This window comes from Phaseolus vulgaris, chromosome 3 (assembly GCF_051622355.1).
Source record: "Phaseolus vulgaris cultivar YP4 chromosome 3, ASM5162235v1, whole genome shotgun sequence".
NCBI classification, from domain to species: domain Eukaryota; kingdom Viridiplantae; phylum Streptophyta; class Magnoliopsida; order Fabales; family Fabaceae; genus Phaseolus; species Phaseolus vulgaris.
In genome coordinates, this window is record NC_143500.1 from 39743658 (window position 1) to 39753105 (window position 9448).

A 9448-nucleotide genomic window follows, 5' to 3' on the forward strand; every position below is an offset into this window, starting at 1 on the left:
ACTCCACCATTGCGGCTCGTGAGACATTGCTCTTAACTTAATCTAAACCATATATCTTTGTATTTTGAAATTATAGTTTTGAATTTTGTACAATTCTAATTCCAATAGAATATTAATTTTTATTTTGTTTCCGTTCTCTATTGGTTGGTTTCATACCTTATCATTTAAGCAGTATAAATAGTATGATATTTTTTAAAATAGAGATTTGACATTATGTATATTAGTGGGAACCAGGCGTGAAAGTGTCGTATCCGTAGTTTTCCATATGTACGAAAGATACAAAAGTTATGTTATTGGTTTAGGATATTTGAGGAAGAAGAGATAAAGTGTGAAAAAGAAAAAAAATGTTTTATATTCAAAATTGATTTTAATAACTGTTTTAATATATTTTAGAAAAAAATAAAAAATGATGCAATGCCCATAATACAATAATAAAATTAAATATTAATATAAAAATTAGAGCAATTAAAGAAAGAAATTTTTTATATATAGGTATAGAGGGAAGAGATGAAATAATTTGTGTAACTCTTATAAAATGTTATATGTAATAACCCTATTTAAAAATTGATTCTTATTCCTTCAATTGTTGTTAGATTTTTTAAAAATTAAATTTAATATATTTTAAAAATATGTATTATGTTAATTTTTGATTTGTATAAATAAGATATAAAAAATTATATGAACATATTTTAAAAAATATAATTTATATGATTTTTTAATTTAATAAGTCTTAAAAAGTATTATTCAATCAAAATATAGTAAATGGTGTAATATTTGATAAAAAATGATGTGATGTAATTTGATCTAGTTTTTTCTCTTTTATTATTGTGACATATATCAAATTATTTACTAGATAAATAAACTAAAAATTATCACACAGTAAGAATTCTTTATATATATATATATATATATAACGTTTATTAATATTTAATAAATGACACTTGATTTCCTTTATTACTTTTATTAATATGAAATATTTTACTATAAATCAACAATAATAAACATCTGGTGGGCGTGCCGGAGTGGTTATCGGGTATGACTAGAAATCATGTGGGCTCTGCCCGCGCAGGTTCGAATCCTGCCGCTCACGTTTTTGTTTTTCTTTTCTTTTTTTTCTTTTTTTTTTCTTCTTTTTTTTTTCTTTTCTTTTTTTTCTTCTTTTTTTTTTCTTTTCTTTTTTTTCTTCTTTTTTTTTTCTTCTCTTTTTTTTCTTCTCTTTTTTTTCTTCTTTTTTTTTTCTTCTCTTTTTTTTCTTCTTTTTTTTTTCTTCTTTTTTTTTTCTTCTTTTTTTTTTCTTCTTTTTTTTTTCTTCTTTTTTTTTCTTTTCTTTCTTTCTTTTTTAAATTTCTAAATTTTATATATGTATTTTACGAAAAGTAGGGGAAATTATATATATGAAATACAAATTATTGACCTTACTTTTAAACTAATTTGGATCTGATTCCAATTTGTTCTTACCCATGGATATACCTTTTAGATATGAATTTTGAACTCAATGACACACATGCCAACTTTATTTTCTCAGATAGTATACAAATAACACAGTTTTTCGGTTTTTGAGAAATTAAATTTATTTTTTTCATTTAATTTAAAAATTAAGGATAATTAAAAAATTAAGTTAAATATTAATGGTTTAGAATATAAATATTGATACATAAAATTGTGAATAAAAGTGTAGAAATTAAAAATAAAAATAAAAATTGAGAAAGTATAGTATTTTAGGGAAAAAATAAATTAAAAATTAGTAATGTATAAAAGTAAATTTAGTAAGAAATAATATTTTACAGATGAAGTAAAAATTTATATTGTAGAAAAATAAATTAATTTAAAAATTAGTTAATTAGAAGATTTTTTTAAAAGAAATAATTTTTTAAAAAGACGAATATATTTAGAAATAATTACGCAATATTATTAGTAGGTGTTTGTTTATAAATAATTTACATATTAAGGAAATGAAAAAAAAAATAGAATAGAAGTTTAGAAATTTATAATTTTAAAAAAATTGTGAATGGTAATTATATTTAGTAATACTATTTGTGAGAAAAGAAGGTAAGAAATAGAAATTTATAAAAGTTATTTTAACGAGAAAAAATAATTAAGAAAAAAAGGTAAAAAATAATAATTTTGGAAAATAAATACACTAAGAAGTAGTTAATTAGAAGAACATAAAATTAAAAGAAAACAGTTTCAGAATATTAAATATATTTAGAAGTAATTATGTAGGTTTTTGTTGAGAAAAATAAATTTTAATAAATTATTTAATTTACAAAATGTTGTGATATATGATGTTTAAAGATTTTTAAAAGCAAATATTACAAAAAAATTACGATAATTTGATGTTAAATTAAAAAATAGTAATAATATTTTAAATAAGTTATACTATTTAAAAAAATTTAATACATCATTTTGAAATTTAATTAACAACATATGTATGAGTAAATAATTTATTTATTAATACTAATAACATATTAAAAAATATAATATAATTAATTATATAAAGTTGAGAAAAATAAAATAAAAAGGTTAAGAGAATAGTTTTGTACATGTCCTTAAGTGCCTGAAGTAACAATAGAAGATTATTCCAGAAAATAAATGAATATAGTTACATTGTTGGACACATTCTAAATGTTCTTAATAATGAATCATTATAGATAGACAACAACACATTACAACACCCCTTTATTTATTTTTATTATTAACTTGTTCTTATCCATGTATAGAAACAAGCCTTCTAAAACGCAGTATTATTAATGGCACTGTCGGCCATTTTATTATTATTGTTCCTTCAAAGTTCAACAAAAAGGCACCACCACTTCCATTTTTTTTGTCTCAACCATTTTATCAATTGTGCTTTGTTCTCAGCTTTATATTTCGACCAACAAAATAAATATGCTTCATGATTCTACAGAGTTCGTGAATCACATTGCTGCCTTCTACGATGAAAAAAATTGTTAAATTATTATGCTATTTCATAATTTTTTAAATTAATTTCTAATGAAATTTTAAAATTTAGCATTAATTTCCTATCTAATACTTTACAGACATTAGTAAGTAACTGCAGATAAAACTTAAAGAACATAGTTTTTTTCTTTTCTTTTTTTAAGTTGAATGTATATTCTTAATCGATTGTTTAAGACGGGAGGTTCATTTTGGAGAGAAAAGTCAACAAATTATTGCTCAACTTTTACCAATAATAGATTGCGACAATAAATATCATCACTAACTTGAATAATGCATTACCTACCGTGTGTCTTCAAAATTATATATATTAAATAAATATTACCATGTGCTAAATAGAATTTATATATTTATTTCAAAAAATATATTATTTAAATATCTGAATGTCTTATCAAGTCTATTAGTTTAGATTTTCGAATTTAACTTCTTAATTCTTTTGCGTGTAAAATCCAGAATCTTGAACCACCAATCAATTCGTGTAGTATAACCAAATGAAAACTTAATTCTAATTTAAATAATTTTTTTTTTCACAATTCAAAATTACACATGGTGAAGACATGTTGGAAGTTTTAACATATACATAAGGTGTAAAAATATAGGTTGCACGTGAAGTCATCAACTAGTAGTGTGATTACAGCACTAACAAAATTTATAATTATAACTTTCTTGTGCATGAATTCACAACGACTCACTTAACCTTTTATTTTCTATAAAAGTTTGTGTTTTAAAACTGAGGGTTCAATTTGAATTTAATTTTTAAACAATTTATTATAAGATTAATATAAAGCTTCAATGAAGAATGATATGTTGAATTTCAACGTGTTTAAGTTTTTTGGTATTAAGATTCGTAGTGGTAAAGTTCTTATATGATAGTATGAATATTTTATATGAATTTCCTAATTTTATATTTATATTACGTCTCAACATTTTAATAATGCCTCATTGATAGTTAAATTACAACATATATATCCACGTCATATATATATATATATATATATATATTAAAGAAATAATATAAAACAATGTAATGTTCAAACTCTCTAACTTTATATTTAAAGTATTAAAGTAGAGTGAACTTTAAGTCTAAATCAATCCCATAAAACCGACTCATAGGATTGAGGTTTACACCCACTTATATACAATGAAAATCTCTAATATCTAGTCGATGTGGGATCTCCAACATACACCACATTTACATACACAAGTAATTAGTTATCCATATAACTTTCAATTCACATCTCATATTAAAACATTAAAGCAACAATCAATTCTTGATTGACTAATATTTAAAAAATATATCAATTCTTTATTTACTAATATTAAAAAAATAATGTTTAAGAAGATTCATGCAAAATACATATAAAAAATATGTTTTATATACTTAACTTATACTTTGTTAAAAATCATTTTCCTGAACAAATTTTAAGTTTGTTGAGTGTTCAATTGCCTACTTGATTTAGATTGAGATTCATTTAGTGAGATCAATCTTCACTGAGCAAATTTAGTTAATTAATTAAATTCTAAGTTGCTATGGTTAAGATTCATTAAACTAAATTAACTATCATTAACCAAGAAATGAAAAAACCAAAATTTTCACAAAATCTAACGCAATAATCCAATTTTAACATATTTCATAACCTCATTACAACATCAATTAAAATCAAAATTACATTATTTAATCAAAATGTAGCCTATCGGTTCAACAACTCAGTAAAAATCTACACTTAAACATATAATTTCAAAATGTAACCGATAAATTCACCAATTTCGTAAAAAACACTACAATTAACATTACTCTAACAGAAGTTTTAATTGGCCCAAAATTGTTCTACATCCGTGAGTATCTCACTAGTATTATTTGATCAAGAAAAGAATGATAATTATATTTAATAAAGATGGGGAAATATAGTAGAGAATGAAAAGAAAAAAAATGTTTAGATAGACTCTGAGTATTGTAAAATAAATAACTAAATTATTAAATTATATTTTATGTAAATAAACTTAAAATTTGGCATAGTGATGCGTAACACGAAAACTTTATAAAAAAGAAAAAATTTAAAATTTTAATGTTTATTGTTTTTAAAACTATCCATAATAAATATAAATATTGGGTGCAAGTATTTAAATAAAGTAAAATTTAAAAGTAAATTATTTAATGTAAGAAAAGTTAGATGTATAATAAGAGAAGATTAACTAAATATTGTTGAAAATAAATACTTAAAATTATAATAGAAAAAGGAATACGGTTTGATGTATTGTTAATTAAATTTACTATCGTATAAATAATAAGATTAATTTACATAATTTAATATTTTTTATTGATTTTTTTAAAAATAATTTATTACTAGAGTAAATTTTTTTATTACATAAACCATATTTCTAAAACCTTTGGTTAACATATGATTTACCGTTTACAAAACTGTATTTATTGTATTTTAGTCACAATCGAAGTGGTTCAAAATGCTAAAAATGATAGAAAATAAGGGACAATTTGTAACATCCATATTTTTACTCATATTTGATAATATATTAAACATGCAATATCTAATTAACATATAAAGATATACTACTTTCTCATATTCTATATCAAAATATATCTCTTTTCTTATGAATTTTAATATATACACAAAAGTTTACAAATAAAACATTCAAAATAAAAATACCTCATCTTCTGGTTGTTCATTGTTGAGCTCTATTACCTGCAACTTCAGTTGCTCCCGTGTAATTTCACTATCATCACATGTTAAAGAAAGCAAACACAAACAAATGGTAAGGTAGTTATACAAAAAAAAGTCTATGTAATTTCAATTTCAAATTAATAAACATAATTCATCAAGTCTCATATAATTTCTCAAATCATCAAGTGTCTATTAAAGTTCACAATTCATCTTTCACATGTTAGACTTGACTCACACCACATAAACACTTGATTCTACTTCTAAAAGACTTGTGTATTGAAATTAGCATCTTGAGATCTGCAACACCTGTCATACTACTCGTTGTGAATCCACACATGCACATAAACATCTGAATACCTCATCATTTCATCATCTCATATGACAGGGTAAATTCTTATGACTTAAAAGACCAAATTATATTTCAAATCGCAGACAGAATCATATGAACCTTCATTGACTCTCACCAACTGAATAATTTTATCTATGTGATTCCAGTAAGATGTCTCATTACGAGCCTGACAAATCAATGCACCCTATCTTGATCGGGCAGTCTTGTAGTCTTTGCTGCCAATAGTTTAATGATGGACTCCGATCTTCAAATTGATAATCAAGGAAGTCAAAATCTTAGAAAGAATGAGAGGAAAGGAGAAAATGGAATTTCTAGAGAGATGGTGGTTCTTTTGAAATGAAACTTGAATAACTAAATTTTCTATTTATATATTCTTTTCATTTTAATAAAATATTCAGGTATCATTTAAATTATACCACTTCTACTCTAAGATTAATTTTTAGATCCTTACACAATTTGTTTAAATTTTAAAAAAAATATTATTATAAATAAATAAGTTTTAAAACAATATCTTATTTAAAAAGTATATATGATTTACTTATTTTGAAAACTGTCTATTATTAAAATAAGTAAATTAGAAATTTTTTATTTATTTATTTATTTCATTTAATAAGTTTTTTCTACGAAAATAAACACAAACAAAGTAATGATTAAAAAAAAAGGATGTTAACGTATAATTAATTAAAAAAATGTAATTGAGACGTTGTAAGTAAAATGAACTATTTAATTGGCTTACTTCCTTACAAAACTCAGTAAATTTTGGAATATTCATTAAGGAAATTCTACCATTAAATGCAACATTAAAGAAAGCAAGAATTTGGAATCCATAATTAGATTGTTGTGAACTGTACAAATTCAATCTTTAATAGAAATAATTATTGGTTAAAATTTAATTATCTTTTGAGAGATTCAAATATTTTTGAAACCAAACCTAAGAATACTAATAAATTAGGCTTATGAAAAAGTATAATACTAAGAACTATTATGCTGCTTCCTCTTTTTCTTTATATTAATATATATATATATATATATATATATATATTATAAAAAATATATAAATATGATCAAAATTCATTTAATGTTTTACATACATAAAAAGAAAAATTAATTAATTACACTTTCCTTTTTTATTTAATTTTACAAGCTTAGTTTAAATGATTAATGGTTATAATTCCACGTCTATATTAACGAAAATTACATTATATATAAAATTATTATAATAATATAAAAATGGTAAATACACATGGATAGTGTGTGTTGGTACAAAAAGAATATTCCAATTTAATCAGGAAGAAAAGTTACATCGAAGCATCTTAGTGGTGATTCTGTTTTTGTTGATTCATTATCGTTTGACTATTTTAAATTGATATGTCGGTCGATCTTGTAAATCAATTTAGTCATTTGCGCTAATGAAGACCAATCATTTTTTATTTTTTTATAAAAAAGTAATGATTGATGGATTGTTGTGTATAATATTTTTATTCCATTAGTATAAGCTTTTTTTCCCAATATACTTATTTCAAAAAGTATTTCTATAAATGAATTTGAGCAACATTAAGTTTATAATCATTAATTTAAAGTAAATGAATATAATATTACTTAATTTAAATGATTTCATTAAAAAATAATGGCAAAATAATAAATTATATTTGAAAATAATTTTAAAAAATAGTTTAAAAATATTATTTATTTATATTATGTAAAATTATTTGTAGATTATTGAAAATTTTATGGGTAAATTGATAATTTAATCTTAAACTTATAAGAGTTGGTTAAATTAATAATAATATTAAAAAAATAGTAAAATGACCCTCAAAATTGTTGATTGTTTGGTGGTGTTAATTATTTTTTTGAGAAATATGACTGAATTTATGTGTTACGTGTTTGGATGACATGTAAAGTGATACAATAATTACTATGTAATAAAGACAAAATTAGCGAAGTTTAAGCGAACCATGTTTTGACCAGTTGAGGGACAATCTCTTTTCACTTTAAATTTTCCTTAAAAAAACAAAACTGGTTTCCTTTTTTCTCACATATGCGTCTTCATCTTCTACAGTTTCGAAGGCCTTTTCCCTTTCGCTTAGAACATGCTTGTTATCCTAATTGATTTTATTTTATTTTATTTTACTTTCTTTTTTGGTTACAAATGAACGAGATCATACACGTGGGTTAAAGGGAAAAATAAAATAAAAAGGTCTTATCCTCCCCTTTCTATTTACTTATCTATTTATCTATAATTCACATGTAAAAAGTTCATTTAAACTAAAGCTTAATATTTCTACCATCCGACTAGAATTTTCTTTCTATTTTAGGTTGAGTAGATTTAGTGTAACTTGGATTAATTGTTTTGCGGTGAATCTGTTGCATTGTACCATTAATTGTCTCATAATAATGGTTTAGTATTTATAGATTTTTTAGATAGTGTGATTCTTACTCTTTTATTATATCAAAATATGATAGTTTTTGAATTGATTATTTATACTATACTTCGGTATATATAATAAATATTAGTAAATACTTATGTTTAAAATAAAGTTTTGTATATATAAGACACTATGAAATGATGTAATGGTTATAAACATCTAATAAATAAAACATTGGATAGTAAGTAATTATCTAATTAAAATATATAAATATATACATATAATTTATGAAGTATCTTAAAATATATTCTTCTTTATAATTCTATAATTCAAATATATTCGAGAAATTATTCATGTCACAACCAACATATAGTTTACCAAATCAACAAAATCTATTATCTTTATACTTTCACATTCAATATCAATCAAAATACTCTGATTTACTCAAAAAATTTGTAGCTTGTAACCACGTCACATTCACATTCAAATCTTTTAATTTAAGGTTCTATTAAAAAGTAAAACTAGTCCCCCTTATCTGATTAGAAATAAGCGTGCTCACAAAGAGCTCAAACTCCTAAAAATATAGGAATAACTTAATCTGCATCACTGAGTCTCAATCAATAGTTCAAACATATCATTAGGACGGTAAACTAACAAAGGCTAATCGTGAAGCTATAACCACCACTTGCAAAACACATTTACCCAAATAAACACCAAAACTCAAAATTGACTAAAAAAAAACGAGCAAAAATGAACTTATTCTAACTAAAATTATGATTTGACAGTTTTGTTCTATTCAACGCAAAGAAGTCTAGTGGTGATCGCGAGTCTGATGAAGGGAGTGGTTAGAATCTTAAAAAAAGGGTAGAAGAGAAAAAAAGAATAGTTTTCAGAAAGATAGTGAATATATTATATTGAAACCTAAATAGATGAATTTTCTATTTATATACAATTTTCACTTTAATAATAAAATATTCAAGTATCATTTTGATTATATCCCTTATACTCTAAAACTATTTTGTAGGTCTTTATAATATGACTTTTAATCAATTATTTAAAAATAATATTTAAAAGTGAAAAATTTGAATAAATAAACT

General features: G+C 22.6%; 1 non-coding gene across 1 annotated transcript; it reads left to right on the forward strand.

Moving 5' to 3' along the window:
• Positions 1-1008: 1008 nt before the first annotated feature.
• Positions 1009-1090, forward strand: TRNAS-AGA (transfer RNA serine (anticodon AGA)). The gene has a single exon. It is a non-coding gene; the product is annotated as a tRNA-Ser (tRNA).
• The last annotated feature ends 8358 nt before the right edge of the window (positions 1091-9448 follow it).